The sequence below is a fragment of the Lagopus muta genome, chromosome 5, assembly GCF_023343835.1.
Source record: "Lagopus muta isolate bLagMut1 chromosome 5, bLagMut1 primary, whole genome shotgun sequence".
Classification (NCBI taxonomy): Eukaryota; Metazoa; Chordata; class Aves; order Galliformes; family Phasianidae; genus Lagopus; species Lagopus muta.
Window position 1 is genome coordinate 61170668 of NC_064437.1, and position 14461 is coordinate 61185128.

A 14461-nucleotide genomic window follows, 5' to 3' on the forward strand; every position below is an offset into this window, starting at 1 on the left:
GCTCTGCAGTAGCAGTATGCAGAGCCTTAAGTGGTTGGCAGGCAATCATCTGATGTTTCACTAGGGCTCCTCACACACTCCAATTTCAGCACTTGTTTAACTGTTTGGCTGACCAAAGCCAAGAACTCTGAATACTGAATAATCACGTCTCGTGTTGGTACCTGTATAAGTATGTGTATATTATTGACGTTGGATGCCTGGAAGTAATTTGAGCTCTGTTGATAAACCCCCGGGGGTTGTTTTCTCCTCTTCTTCTCTTTCTTTCTTCTTTTAGAATTTATCTTAACAGATTATATACAAATATCAGTATCTATTTACTGGTGGTAATATGAGAGGTAGAAATTCAGAGTTTCTTTGCTTGTTGATGCTGACCTCTTCTATGGCCTTAGGAGTGACATGTATGTATGTATGCAAATATAGCAGGAATATTAACACCTACAAGTCATTAGGCTTTATGGCTGTCAATTAAGAAATTCTTTGAAGAGGTATTTTTTAATACTAAGGATCACAATGTGATGGCATAGTTTGAAGACTTTGATTGTTGCTTACTTTGACATTAAAATAATGATTTCATTTTTTGACTCGAAGAAAAACTATCGAAAAAAATCCAAACGTTTGCCAAAACGTAATGACTGTGTTTATGATGGATCTTATCTGTAAAGATTAACCAGATGGGAAACGGAGACTGTTTGAAAATCTCTTTGCCATAGAAAATGTGATTGCAAATGTAAAATTTTAATTTTAAAGCATGTAAGGAAAGAACAGTGGATTCTGAAAATGTGTACTCAGGAACGGCCTTTACCTCTGCAGTCCTCTTACTATGGATGGGACTGTTCACACGAATGGAGGCTGCAGGACTGGATCCACAGTAAATACTTGATTTAGTGGGATAATATTCTGAGCACTTTGAAATGCTATTCAGGATACTCAGAAACATAATTCACTGCAAGTGTTTGCTGTTCCCAGGTTATTTGTCTTTCTCTATTGGTTGTATCTGATACATAGCATACAATAATGCCGTGTGGAACACAAGTATTTCCCACTCATTTTGAGCATGTTCAGGTTAGATAACATAGCTTAGAATACCATTAAAAACAAACAAAAAAGAAAACAAAAATCAAACCTTTTCAATTTCTTTCATCATAAAGAAAACACTGAAATCTCAGGATAAAAAAGTAAAATAAAATATGGAAGGTTAGCCTGAATTATGACATGGATTCTGATATGTTCACATTTCTGTTGCAAAAAAAAAAAAGTTATTTGGAAGACTCCTGACCAAAAAAAAAAAAAAAAAAAAAATTACATAACTAAAATGACATTTAGGCAGAATTTACAGAGCTATGCCAGAAACATTGATATGGAGATCTTGTTTTTGTGTCTTGTATCTTTTCCAGGTTCTGAAACATTTGTGTGGTGCCTGGTCACCCCCATGGAGCTCTTGCCTCCTTCTGGACTATCACTGTACCTGCTGTAGGTTGGACAACTTCATTCACAATCTGCTGTTGCATTTTCCATAGTAGACTGATGGTGGGTGGGTGACAGGCTCTCCCTTGCCTCCTTAGCTCCCACTTCTCCCAAAATTGTGCTGCTTGGTCCAGTCCAGGGTTCTCTATCTAATCTATCCAATCCTGGATTCTGTGCAGAGACAGCTTCAACAACAGAGGTAGGTGATGAGTTGTAAAGCCATGAATACAGAGTCAAAGGCAAAGGGGAATCAGCCAGGTGTGTGCTCACAAGACTTTGGTGCTACTCCTTTGGATCCCATACTGTTGTTTCTGTCAGTTGGAGTCAGTTCTCTTGGTCTCTTCCAAAAGATGCAACACGTTTGTTAACAAGGGGATAGATGCTTTACAAAGATCTACGCAATTCGTCACTCACTGAGGACCTAGTTTCTGCTGATACATCTGCTAAATGGTACACTTGGTATCAGGAATAGTCCTGCTGAAACATCTCATCAGTGAGCATACGTATTTATGGTTTGCAATAGCATATTTGCATGAACTAGTTGCTGCTTGGCTTCCTAAAAAATGTTTAAGAAATTGCTTCTGTACCATTCCGTGTTATGATACTCAACTCTTCACTTCTTCAAAACACATTTAAATTTCCATCTAAAGGATATTGGCTCTACAGAGAGCTGTTTGAGAGTTGGCATGGCACTGTTAATGCCCAGCCAGCACTTCTGTATGTGTGCATGTGATTAATGTACTTGGAATCAGATGGTGCTGCTTCTGATCGAACCTGAGCTTTGTGTATTTCATATCTCAAAGCAAAGAACCTGGTGTGAGGGACAGGGGGAGGGCGCAGCATCAGGCCTTTTATCATAGAATCATAGAATGGCCTGGGTTGAAAAGGGCCACAGTGATCACCCAGTTTTAACTCCCCCTGCTATGTGCAGGGTCACCAACCAGCAGACCAGGCTGCCCAGAGCCACATCCAGCCTGGCCTCAAATGCCTCCAGGGATGGGGCATCCACAACCTCCTTGGGCAACCTGTTCCAGTGTGTCACCAGCTCCTTCCTACAGATACCTCCAAAGATTTATTTTATTTTGGCTGTAATGGTGAAAACAAATTCACCACTCATGTAGGTTAAAGAACTTATCAAACATAGTACAAAGTGCATTTTACATTGAAGCTGTGAACCCTTGGAAATGGGGGCTTATAAAGACATTGCAGACAGAGTGTTTAGCATTGCAGTGGAGTTGATGCAAGCGTGGTTGGCTAAAATAATCTTGCTTTTAAGGTAAAGATTTGGATCTGTTTTTACACAACAATGTCTTGGAAATAGAGGGAAAGCATTTCTCAGGATGACTCATAAAAGTGCTTTAGAAATGCCATTAAGATTTAAGGCATAATACAGATCCTATAAATCTACTCTGCATTCTTTCACTGGGAATGAGTGACTTTTATGAAAACTAGGGATTATAAATCAAAAGCCTAAATAAGGGTGGTTTTTTTTTTTTAACATGTAAATATAGATTATACATTAGCTGAGCCCTGCCTTGACGGCCTTGTGTTTCCACCAGGGGCAAACAAAGTGAGCATTATTCTCCTGAGCACCAGTTTTACCTTGTAAAAGCTAGTTAGCAAAAATGTAGGGAAGCATTGCTGCTGGGAGAAAACGATCAGTGGTTTGGGAAGGGGAACATTCTGCTGTCTCACTCAGTCCTGCTTTTTCATCTCCCTGTTCATTCATCTGCTTGTACAACTGTGTGTTTCCATGGCAGTATCCATGCCAAACTGCCCTTCAAAACGATGAAACGTCCTTAGGAGATGCTGATAGCTTTCCATCGTGCTAGTGCAAATATACATGACCATTTGGCCTCATCCTAATTTGTTTTTCGCATTGTATCCTTTCCCCACCCCGTAATTCTTGGGTGAAATCTGGTGCAGCAGTGCCCTCCGGCCCCCAGCCCCTATCTGCAGCCCAGGCTCATGGCAGCAGTGGTTTGCTCAGCCTTATCTGCCCTATGCTTCTATATTTAAACAAGGAGGGCTCTTGTTGGCTGAACTTATATAAAACATCGCTTGCCTGGATGGCTGACTTGTAAAGAAAGGGCATCTATCACTTTTATGCGGCATTTCAAAGAAGAAGGCATTTAATAACACCGTAAGACAAAGAAGGGAGTCTGTCTCAGTGCACAACTGGCCGGCTAATGATTAACTTCTCAGTACTTAATTGGTTTGTGGCAGAAACAAACCAGCACTGAGGTATTGCTCAGTGTTGTGCTAAGGAGCTTGTCGCACTAAAGGGATACCAACCAGAAACGTGCAGTTGGTGTAAAATAGTGCATAGCTATGATACTTGCAAGTGCTTATGTATTTAAATGCAGGAGAGAGCACTGGGCCTCATGTGTGTGTTGGTTTCCCTATAGTACTCATCCTTTTGCTCTTAGTTTCTACTTCTTAGAGAACCAAGAAGTTTGCTTATCTATCTTCCTTCTAACTACTCCAAAAGCTGTAGATAAACCTTTCTTCTTCCATCTATGGACGGTTTGGGTAACTCTTAGCCGGTACAACAAGGGGCAATAAAATCCTCTGCAATGTTTTTATGTAATCCAAAAGCATTTCACAAATACAACTTTTTTTTTTTAGTGAGTTTCACATCTCCCTTGCTAGGCCATAGCACTCCATACAGAGCTCTAGCACAATAGCAGCCTGTTGCATGGAGTTCGGTGTTGTGTGAGCAACGCTATCCCTAAAGATGGTCTGAGGAACCAACAGAAAGGCAGGAAAATGGAGAGCAGAGAAAAATTATCTTCCTTTCAGCTGGGATTGCAGCTTTCATAGTTGTTACAAAACTTGTGGGTATTTTTACTCTCATCCATGAGTCATAATTTTGCTGAAAAAAAACAGGTACCTTATATGTCCAGTTTGTTTTTAGTGACATATATTGCAAATGAGAAAGAACAGGATGTGTTGACAGCCCATTGAAAGACCCAATGTTGAATCCTCTTGGGGATTATTGTTATATGCCCTTCCAATTGAAACTGTTTAAAAGTGAGACAGTTGGGAAAAAAAAAAAAGTATATCTTTCTATGTCAACTATAGGAAACTGCTCAGAGTACCTTTGAACCTGCTGTGGTTTATAAAAGCAGCAACACTCAGCATGTATCTTAGCAAGTAGTCATGATCCTGAAAATGGTTCAGCAAAGTGTTGTCCCCGTTGCAATTACAACTGCTGTATGGCTCTGGCCTGCTTACATTTTGGCCTAAATTTCTTAAAAGGTGTTTGAACTTTTGTGAACCCAAAAAGCCTCTGCTGAGGACATGGGGCTGTGATTATTAAACACTTTTTCAATGTCTCTAACAGCTTTCACCCAAAGACCTTAGGACACTTGAATGCACTCATGATTAACTGCACTCTCTGCACTTTGTCCCAGTAGAAAACACCTGGGAAAGACATGTCAGCTCTGAATATACTTTCCCAACATGAGGACACAGTGGAGCGGGACCTGGACCAAAATCTACTTTAAAATACTTCAGATGCTGACGCGGTTCTGCTTTCCAGCTCTGCATTTTGAGTGGCCCTGTTCTTCACCGCGATTTAAATCGTTAAAACCACTTCCAAACTCCAGACAAAACGCAGATACAGTACAGCTCACCACCAAATGTCTGTGATGATTATACAGCAAGATGAAGTATAGGTGTATGATTTGAAGACACGGTTTCCCATGTTTTCTTTTCCCGCTGCATGACTTTAGAAGAGGAGAAGAAGGAAAGAAACTTTCCAACTGCAACACAACATACTGTGTAGAAAAATGTACTGAAGACTGAGCTCTGCCCCAGTGTTAAGATGACAGCAACCAGGCATATGCCCCCATAATCTGAAGTCAATCATTGTCACTGACCCAAGTATAGAGCTGGCACTGGGCACAGCGCTCGAGTTTGCTCTGAGGATATTCTGCAGCACTAAAGGACGTGGTTGAGTGGTGGCACTTGGTAGGTGAGGTTGACAGTGGGACTTTGATGATCTTGAAGGTCTTTTCTAACCAAAATGCTTCCATGGGTTTATGAGTCTATAAAGAACTATGCCAGCCTCTTGAAAAAGAGCTGCATCAGTCACTCCACACCACAGGTGTGTTTGGATAGGGATGGCTTTCTTTTTAAAAGAAAAAAAAGCCATGTTAGTGCTGCAACTGGTTTTGCTGTCTATGTGACTGGATTTTGTTTGAACATCTCTGAAAGCAACTGTCAACACTGATGCTTGAAAGTCTACTTCGTTCTCAGTATTTAGGACACATCTAAGCATAAAACCACAGAGTTGCACAGAGTTGCAGAAAGCCAAAGCTTTCTGCCAGCTCTCTTACGTGACTGAGATTTTATAGTGATATCTCACCTAGGTGTGACTGACGATTCATAAAGACCCAGAAGTTAGAGGTGGAAAAGATTGCTAGGTCACCAGCTCCATTTCCCTGCCAGGGTGGGATATGTGGCAGGTGTTTCTGCTCTGAGACTCACAGAAGTGCTGTGCCAGCGATGGTTGTCATTCATTATTGTCCCTGGGAGCCCAGGACTATCCTGCGGTTCTGAGCACTGCCTTCCTACAGCAGTGAGAGTCCCATTGCTCAGCACTTCCCAGACTTGGGACATCACTGTTTGAAACATGATCTCCTGTGATCTCTTGTCCAGAAGACTGGAGGACAATAAAGCACATGGGTTAATTTGCTTTCTACACATGGCTGGTGAGAGCTGGACAGCAAGCTGCACCCACTGTACATGATATCTTAGTCTCTCCGTGCCTATTTGTAAATCAGGGAGAAATTTCCTTTTGCTATAGGGAAGTTCATTCACAGTCAAATGTTCTCTTCCCCTTCTTAGTAGCTGAGTGTTAAACAAAGTCACTGAAGTCTTTTATTATAATGCTTTCTGCAAAGGATGTTTCAAGCTATCCATTACTAACTAGATTTTACATATTGTTTGTACTTGCAGAAGTAGGTACATTGTATTATATATATATATTGCTTCTTATAATTGCAAGTAAAAATTAAATTCTTTTACTATTTTATGAGACTCCTAATACATCCGACGCGAAGAAACTAGAATTAAAGCGAATAGTATTTCCATTTTTTACCACAATATGAAATCCTGTTTGCTCTCTGACTGCACATCAAATGTTGACATTAACTAGCAGATATGCCACTTCCATGCCAGGGTTTCATTCTTGGAACGTGAGATCAGGCTGATTCTGTGAAAATAAATACGAAAGAAAACACGCTCAGTGAAGTGCTCAGCTCATAAAGGCGCAGTGCTAGGAAATCTGGGCAGCCACCTCCACCCCCTCTGAGCTCGCTCAGCTTGCAGCTCGCACTTCCCAAGATTGCATTACAGTTGTATTTTTTGCAGGTAGCCAGTATGACTCCATTTTTGTTTAGTTATACGATTTCAGTCTCCAGTTCCCCCAACCCAGTGCCGCGTTCTGAACGTGCTCTTTTCTAGATACTGCAAGTATCAGATCTGTGATTATTTTTCAGCCTCTTCTGTTTCATAATAACCTGGCACTTCTTCAGTTTGTTACAAACCTTGAGACTTGTGTTTTTGTAAAGTGCTTTTTTCCTTCTCTTTGTCAGCTTCCTTAAGTTTCAGACATGACTGTACGACGAGACCCAGCATGCTGTGATCCTACACTTTCTGCACAGTGGCACACAGTCCCCTTGCCTCATGTTTGGAAGATTTGTCTATAGGACTTAGAATCATAGAGTCCTCAGAGTAGGAAGGGACTAGAAAAGGTCATTTAGCCCAACTCCCCTGCAATGAACAGAGACAAGCACAGCTAGATCGGGTTACCCAGGACCTGATCCAGCCTTGCCTTGGAAGTCTCCAGGGACGGGGCATCAACCACATCTCTGGGCAACCTGTTCCAGTGCCTCACTATCCTCACTGTAAAAGAAGTTATAAGAAGCTACTGCACTACTAGAAAACTCACAGCATTTCTTTTGGGCTGACAGTCTAGGCTATGGAGCACACTTGGCTCTACTCAAGGAAGGCCATCACCAAATTCAGTCTTTGGCTGTAGGTGGGGAGAGCAGCAGCCTAGTTCATTCAGCCTTTGTTATCACCTTTGAACACGTCCAGTGAGATGAAGTGGACCCATTTTCTACTGTCCCTTTCTCTTCTGTCCAGACTCTGCCCAAAGAGATATAAATAATATCAATATTGTCTGTGTTATGCATATATGTATCTGCTCCATCCTTTCTCTGAGGATATAACAAACTCAGGCCTACCCTTCTGTGTAGGGTGATACTCTGAGCACTGTGTGAACCTGCTCCTTTCAGGATCAAGGCTAAGAAAGACCAGATGAAAACAGGTAATTGTCTAAAGGAAAAAAAAGGAGAGGGAAATTTTCTCCCCTAGGAGTGCATTTAGAGCTGAATAGGGAGTCCTGGGTTGAAAGGTAAGAAACAGAAATAATTTTTGTTTCTGGTGGAATTCTTGTTGGAGAAAAGTGTTGAAACAAGAGAGCTTTGGGGTTAAGAAAGTTTCTATGATCAAGTACGTGGTAGCTGAGAATTTGCTTTAAATAATTTCAGTATAACTAGTGAGCAGGGAAATTAATTTCCTTTCCCAGTGATGTGATGGAAAGGCAAAATGCTGGGTTACACTTCAGACAAAAGGAAAGGTAAACACTTTGCATTAAGTTCCTTGTGCATTTCCTAGTTTTACAGACAGCTTTGAAATTTATAGTGCAGATGCAGTGGTTGGAAGTACATGCTCACCTTGCCTGACCTCCCACACAACACCAGCCTTTGAATCTGACCCTGTAATTTCTGCATCAAGCACCTCTCTCTCTTTGAGCTATAACATTTCTCTTAGATATCCATCTAGTCCTAACTAGGAGACTGCTAATAAAAGAATTCCATCACATCCATAGGTAGCTGTGTTTAAATCACTAAGATAAGCCTGTATATCTAAGGCCTTTCCCAAGGACAAAAGAGCAACAAGAATTTGCAGTAGAGGCCAGCAATTGCAGGAGGGTGAACATCTGCAGGTTCAAGCATTCTGTTCACAAAGCTCCAAATTCAGGAAAGCACAAAGCATTGCTTAAGGTGCCACACAACATAAACGAAATATTATGGAGAGGACTTGCTCAGAAATGTGTTCTTCACAAAGTTAAAAGACTTTGATGGAGTACATTGGTCTTCACGGCTGACAGGTGGGAGACTAGACATAATTAATTGAGATCAAATTAAAAACAATTGGGGAAAGTATGTATGTGTAACGTTACCTGTGAAAACATATATTTCTTTTCATACTATATCTCTTTACAACCCATCTTTTCTCTGTCCCAACTATTGTAACAGTACTTCACTTTTTTTTTTTTTGTCACTGGAGGATGTTCAAGGGTTTATTGTTTTTTGTATAGCTGTAGAGAATGGAGGGAAGCATGTTTCTATCTTTCTGCTCCCTATGTGGTTCCTCTGTCCCAGATCATACTGTGGACCACCAAGTGGTCACTTAATGCATCCTGACCTGCAGACAAGTGGTACATTCCTTCTTCAGCATCCTTGATACCTCCTCCCTGGAAGGAAAGACACAAGGTGGTTGCCACCATTCCCTTAACACTGCTTTTCAAAAAAACATAGCCACAGTTTCTCAGACCCGAGTATGAACTCTCAGGTAGGCCAGTTTCAATAGCAGTTGACAACATGCTTTTTGTATTACTGAAGCAGCATTGTTCTTATCAAAGTCTGAACAAATTGGCCAACTCGAGCCATGCAATGGCTGTGTATCCTTTTCATATAGATCTTTTGATATGTTTTAACATGTTGAGGAATTTTCTTGTCTTTCTGTGTTTTCTTTTCTCATCTCTAAACCTGCATTGTAAGCCCCTGAATCCTTACACTTTCACTTAATTCCTTTTCTGTCTCCTACTCTCCTAAATACAGACCTTCTGTTCTTAGCACACATCAGTCAAAGCATAAACCCCAGAGACAAACACCTTGCCGATGCAGCTGCTGGGTGGCAGGAGCCTCGCATGGCAGAACCAAGGCACTGCCCAGCCCCCAGCTGGTGCCCATCAGCCCAATTGCTCCATCTTCATTGCATCACACTGGAAAGGCTTTCTGAAACACATGTGCTCATTCTGTGAAATAAGCCCTGGCTGACTCACTCAGAAATAACAATAGGATTTCCTCTGAAGGGAATGTGTGTAGAAATGCCCTTTCAGGGACTCTACCACCTTCGGGTACCTGCTTTCACTTCACATTCCAACAGTGTTAATTTGTACATTTCCCACACTTTGTCTTCTGTTTGTTGTTCCATCAGTGAGATCTGTGAAGTTTAAACCATCTGACTTTGCAGTCAATTCAGTTCCATAATCTCTTACTGGATTTATTTTTCACCCGAGTTAACTTTCCCACTTATAGTTCTTTAGTTCCTTTGTCTTGTGCTGTTTTCCCAATTTCAGCTATCCAGGAGAGATTTGCAGTGTTTGAGATGACTGAGGTAACCCCTGGGTTATATTGTTCCAAGTGTTTCTGTGTTCATCCAGACCACTCCAGCACTACATTTGCTTCCATGCTACAGAAAGAGCTGTTCCATGTTTTTAGTGCATCTCAGGACAGAATGGCCACTATTGTTCCTGAATGACTACATAGGCATCTGAAAGCCATTCTGGTTAATTTAACTACAAAGGTATAATGAATCCAAAAAAATGTAGGAACCTTACTTAGATTCAGGAAAATCTCTTTCAAGGCTAATGAAATTCCCCTGCCTCTCAGAAAACTACCCAAACAAGTGCTCTGGTGTGGGTTCCCCCCCCCTCCATAGAAGCCTCTTAAAAGGAGAGCGAGTGGGTCACCACCAGGTCAAGAGCCTGTGGTTATGAACATTACCTTTCATTCACTGGAATCAGTCATCACACAGCCCTGCATGATGTCGGGCACAGCCTTGTGTCACCAGTCCTTCAAGATGAGGTAAGGTGTTTATGGGTGGCAGCATTGAGTGTGTGGCCCAAAGTTGTATGCTGTGCAATAATTCACCTCTTCCATCCAAAACTTGGTTAAAAATTATGCAGAACAACTTTAAGGGAGTAGAACATGCTGTGTTTTTCATCCAGCATTCATTTCAAGTTGTGGGCAGTTTATCTAGCAGTTATTTAAATGCAGTTGACCTGTACATTGTGAATAAAATGACATTTTAAAAAGCTACTAAATGCCTTGTATGAAGAAAGTACAAGTACAATCCTTAAAATACTTAGGCCTGAGATGTTTAAAAAAAAAAAAAAAAAAAAGAAAGAGAAACATCTTCAGAAGTGTGTTTCATGAAGACCAAGGTAGTCATGAGGAAAAGATTAATGCTATTCATTAATCTATCATAATACATCTATTCCAATTATTTTAGTCTTTATTAATAAATAATATCTGAGGATACACAAAATACCAAAGTTTACCCTTCTGGGGCACAGTGCCATTAATGCATCCAGTTTCATGAATATGGACACAGAGGTTATAAGCACCTGATAACATGGTAGCTGCCTACATCAACTCTTATTAAGCTTCTATTATTTGCACTACCATTCTGAAAATTATAGAAGAGTTTGAGAATTTAGAAGTCCTATATGTAACATCCCAGTTAAAATCCCTCATTCTTGAGTCTTCCAGGTCTGCTAATTCCAAGCAGCAGATAATGAGTCAAATACAATTTATTTATTTTTATTTTTTTTAAGTCAAAATAACAAGTATATGCTCTGCAGAGCTGTACACTTCAAGGAATCTATTATACCAAAAATAAAATTCCTATCTGAGCCAGTTATAAGGGAAAAGAAAAAAATCCCTTTGGATTACTTTTCTAGGGAAATTTTGTAGTATTGTTCTTCCAGGTCTGGAGCATGCTGGTAGATGTCATAGTTACCAGTGCTCTTTCCTCTGGACTGCTCAAACTGATAAAACTTTTAAAATTACTCAGTAAAGATGGAACTTGCTTCATCAAGCATTAACTATTTAAAAGTTAGAAATCTATTTCCAACAAACTACCTATCCTAGGCAAAGAGGCAGACACCAAGGGGCAATTCTTCCCACCTATTTATAGAGGGCTATCTGAAGACAGGGTGGGTACTAAAGCACTCGTTAATCTCTCTTTATGCATAAGAAGCAGAACTTACCATGCTGTTAGGCAGAGCATAGAAAATATGAGGTAAAATGTTTATTTTCCAAGAGCAATTAAGTGCTAGTGAGGTCCTGCCTGAATTTGGGCACTGCTTCTGAAGGAACTGGCTAGTTTGGCAAGTGCTGGCCTATCCAACACATGATGATATTTGTAATGCTATAATGTGATGGAAAGTACAGCAATAATAGCAGAGTAGCAATAACTTGACTACAGCAAACACAGAACAAACCCAAATGCAGCAGACATAGACACAAAAACAAAGAGAAAGAAAAATTAAATTCTGCTTACCTTTGCAAAGCCTTAGGTAGGCACAAACCTCCAGGAAGATATTCTTGTTTCCACTGCCAGCCCTTAAATGAGGGCTGGGAAGGGGTGAATCCTGGCTCCAGCCCTTCTGGTCATTTAGCTGCATTGCATGCACCTGAGCTCCCCTGGGTTGGCCCTGCCTTCCCACCAGGTGCTCAATCACTGCTTCAAGCTGTGACTCAGCATTTCCACTACAGTATTAAAAAAATAAAAGCACTCAATTTGGAAGGCAACATCCAAGTAACTCCCAGTGGTGTCTAAATCATATCTTAAAGGAAAAAAACAACAATAACAATAACAACAACAACAAAAACACCCTAAAAAGAAATAAAAAAGAAATTAGGAAAAAAAAAACAAAAACTAAAACAACCTAATGCTCTTCCTACAATGAAATTCACAGATTGAGGTAGATTTGTAGTGCCTAGCCTTAACTCCTGACTCCCAGTTCCCTCCCAGACCACTTTGCATGTCTGAATTAGAATCACATAATCATAGAACCTTTAGAGTTGGAAGGGACCTCCAAGGGCCAACTCCCCTGCAATGAATAGGGACACCACATCTAGATCAGTTTGCCCAGGGGATTTTAGTCATAATTAGTTATAGCTCATGCTGAGCATTCAGAACCAAATCATGTTCAACCTATCTATATTGTCCTGGATCTGTTTTTCTAGGTCTTGCTTTGACCACTTGTTTTCTTTTGATTGGTTAACACAACATTAGTAGTTATTATTGAAGCAAAATAAAGTTAAATCAGACATTTTCCAAAAGGTTATGGGAACTATGGACTCACGACCCAGGAAACCTCACCAGATACAAGTCAGCTGTGGTCACAAAGTATAGAGACGCATTTTCAGAAATTTTCTTTCAGTTGTCTTAATTTTACATATCACGAGGTGCTTAATAAGATGCCGTGCGCAATGCTTAAGTGAGCTGCTTCTACTTTACAAGTGGAATTACCCAAAGACAAGCCAGGTTTTGTGTGGATTTCTGCTGGGACGCTGAGGAGGCGGCAGGTGGTAGCGCGGTCGGTGCCAACTATGACGGGGCTGCCCGACTGGAAAGAGAAGTGGAGGTGAAAAATGTTACCACATCCCTAGGTCACCTTTCCCCCTTCAGAGCCTCCCACTCTGAAGGAAGTCTTGCTGGTCAAAGACTCTCATTGTGCCCCTGGTTGATCTAAATAACATAAAATGTTCAGCGTGGGTGGGCAGTTAAGGCTAAGGCAAACACCCTGCATTGCCAAGCAATGGGGTTATTTTAAGCAGGAGGCAAGATGCATTTCAACAGATGCTGTTTGAAAGAAATAACCACAAAGATATAGGAAACACCTGCAAGTCTTTGTTGTGGGGCCCAGAAGGAGTGTGAAACCCACCTGTACCTTTTCTGCAAAAATTGTTGTGTTAATATCCATTAGGCAGAAAAAAAAAAATGAGACTGTTGATTGGGCATGCTTTGTTTGTGAAAATGAGCTCGGGTTCACGTGATTGCTACTATAAATGTGTAAAAAAAAATTCCATCTTCAATATTCATGGAGGACGGTGGAATACAGGAAAGGCCTGAAGGGTTGGTTGTCCCTTCCAGTGCATGGCACGCCTGCACCCACCTGTGGGACACCATGCTGGCTGTGTATCTGTTGTGTTTTAGGATTTCAGCCTCAATATTTACTTACTGACATCCCCACAGACACAGCTGTGATTTGCAGATGTCACACAAGCAGTTTCATCAAGCACACTTTGTCTCAGCTAGTTTCATTTGATGGCTTGAAAATATCAACTTGAATGGGGTGGAGATGGTCATCTCTATAGGAACAGGTAACTACGTAACATGTTTTTAATCACATGTAGATTAAGGCTAGAAGGGAATATTATGATGATTTAATCTGGCTTTCTACATAGTACAGGCCAGACTAAAATAGTAAGTAGAAGCCTATCTTTTATGAAGAAATCAAATTAAAGAAATTTAAAAAATTAAGTGCTGGGGAAACCATGCATGAGAAATTCCTGCAGTGATGGGCTGTTATTAAGTAAAGGCTGTCACCTTTCTTCCAGTTTGACTTTGTTCAGCTTCAGCTTCCATTCTCAATCTCACAGTGGTTTTGTCTGATGTGTTAAAAAAAATATCAGTGTGTTTTTTTCTAATCCCTTTTGCTCTAGGTTAGGGTCTGGGTAGTCTCCACCTTTGGAGATTCAAATAGATCTAACTTCTATTATTATTCCACATTTTCCAAAAGTTGTATTATTATTGCATATGTCTTCTGGCTTCAGAAGTGGAAGACACTTTTTTTTTCCAGATTTGACCTTTTAATTTCTCATTTCCTCTACATTTCTTTACAAATTTGCCTCTTGGTTCTAACATGGTTAACAGAGTAGAACCAAAAACTTGTAGGAGCTGGGAGCTGCCACTCAGTCCTGCATGCAGTAGTGCTGCTTTCAGAGCTATGTTTTATTTCTGGATGTGTTTCCAGCTGTTGAGTTTTTTGTGAGAAGCAGCAAACATGGTGAATATGCTGACACGAAAGAAGAATAGAAGAAAACCAGGGCAGCCCCTCTCC

General features: G+C 40.7%; 1 long non-coding RNA gene across 2 annotated transcripts; it reads right to left on the reverse strand.

Moving 5' to 3' along the window:
* Positions 1-1283: 1283 nt before the first annotated feature.
* On the reverse strand, positions 1284-13848 carry LOC125693907 (uncharacterized). Of its 2 annotated transcripts, XR_007377298.1 has the most exons (5): positions 11893-13848; positions 10332-10609; positions 8968-9016; positions 7557-7623; positions 1284-6685 (listed from the first exon to the last, which is right to left on the reverse strand). It is a non-coding gene; the product is annotated as an uncharacterized LOC125693907 (long non-coding RNA). The 2 variants fall into 2 exon arrangements; XR_007377297.1 differs by lacking the exon at positions 7557-7623 and having other exon boundaries at positions 11893-13846.
* Positions 13849-14461: the final 613 nt, after the last annotated feature.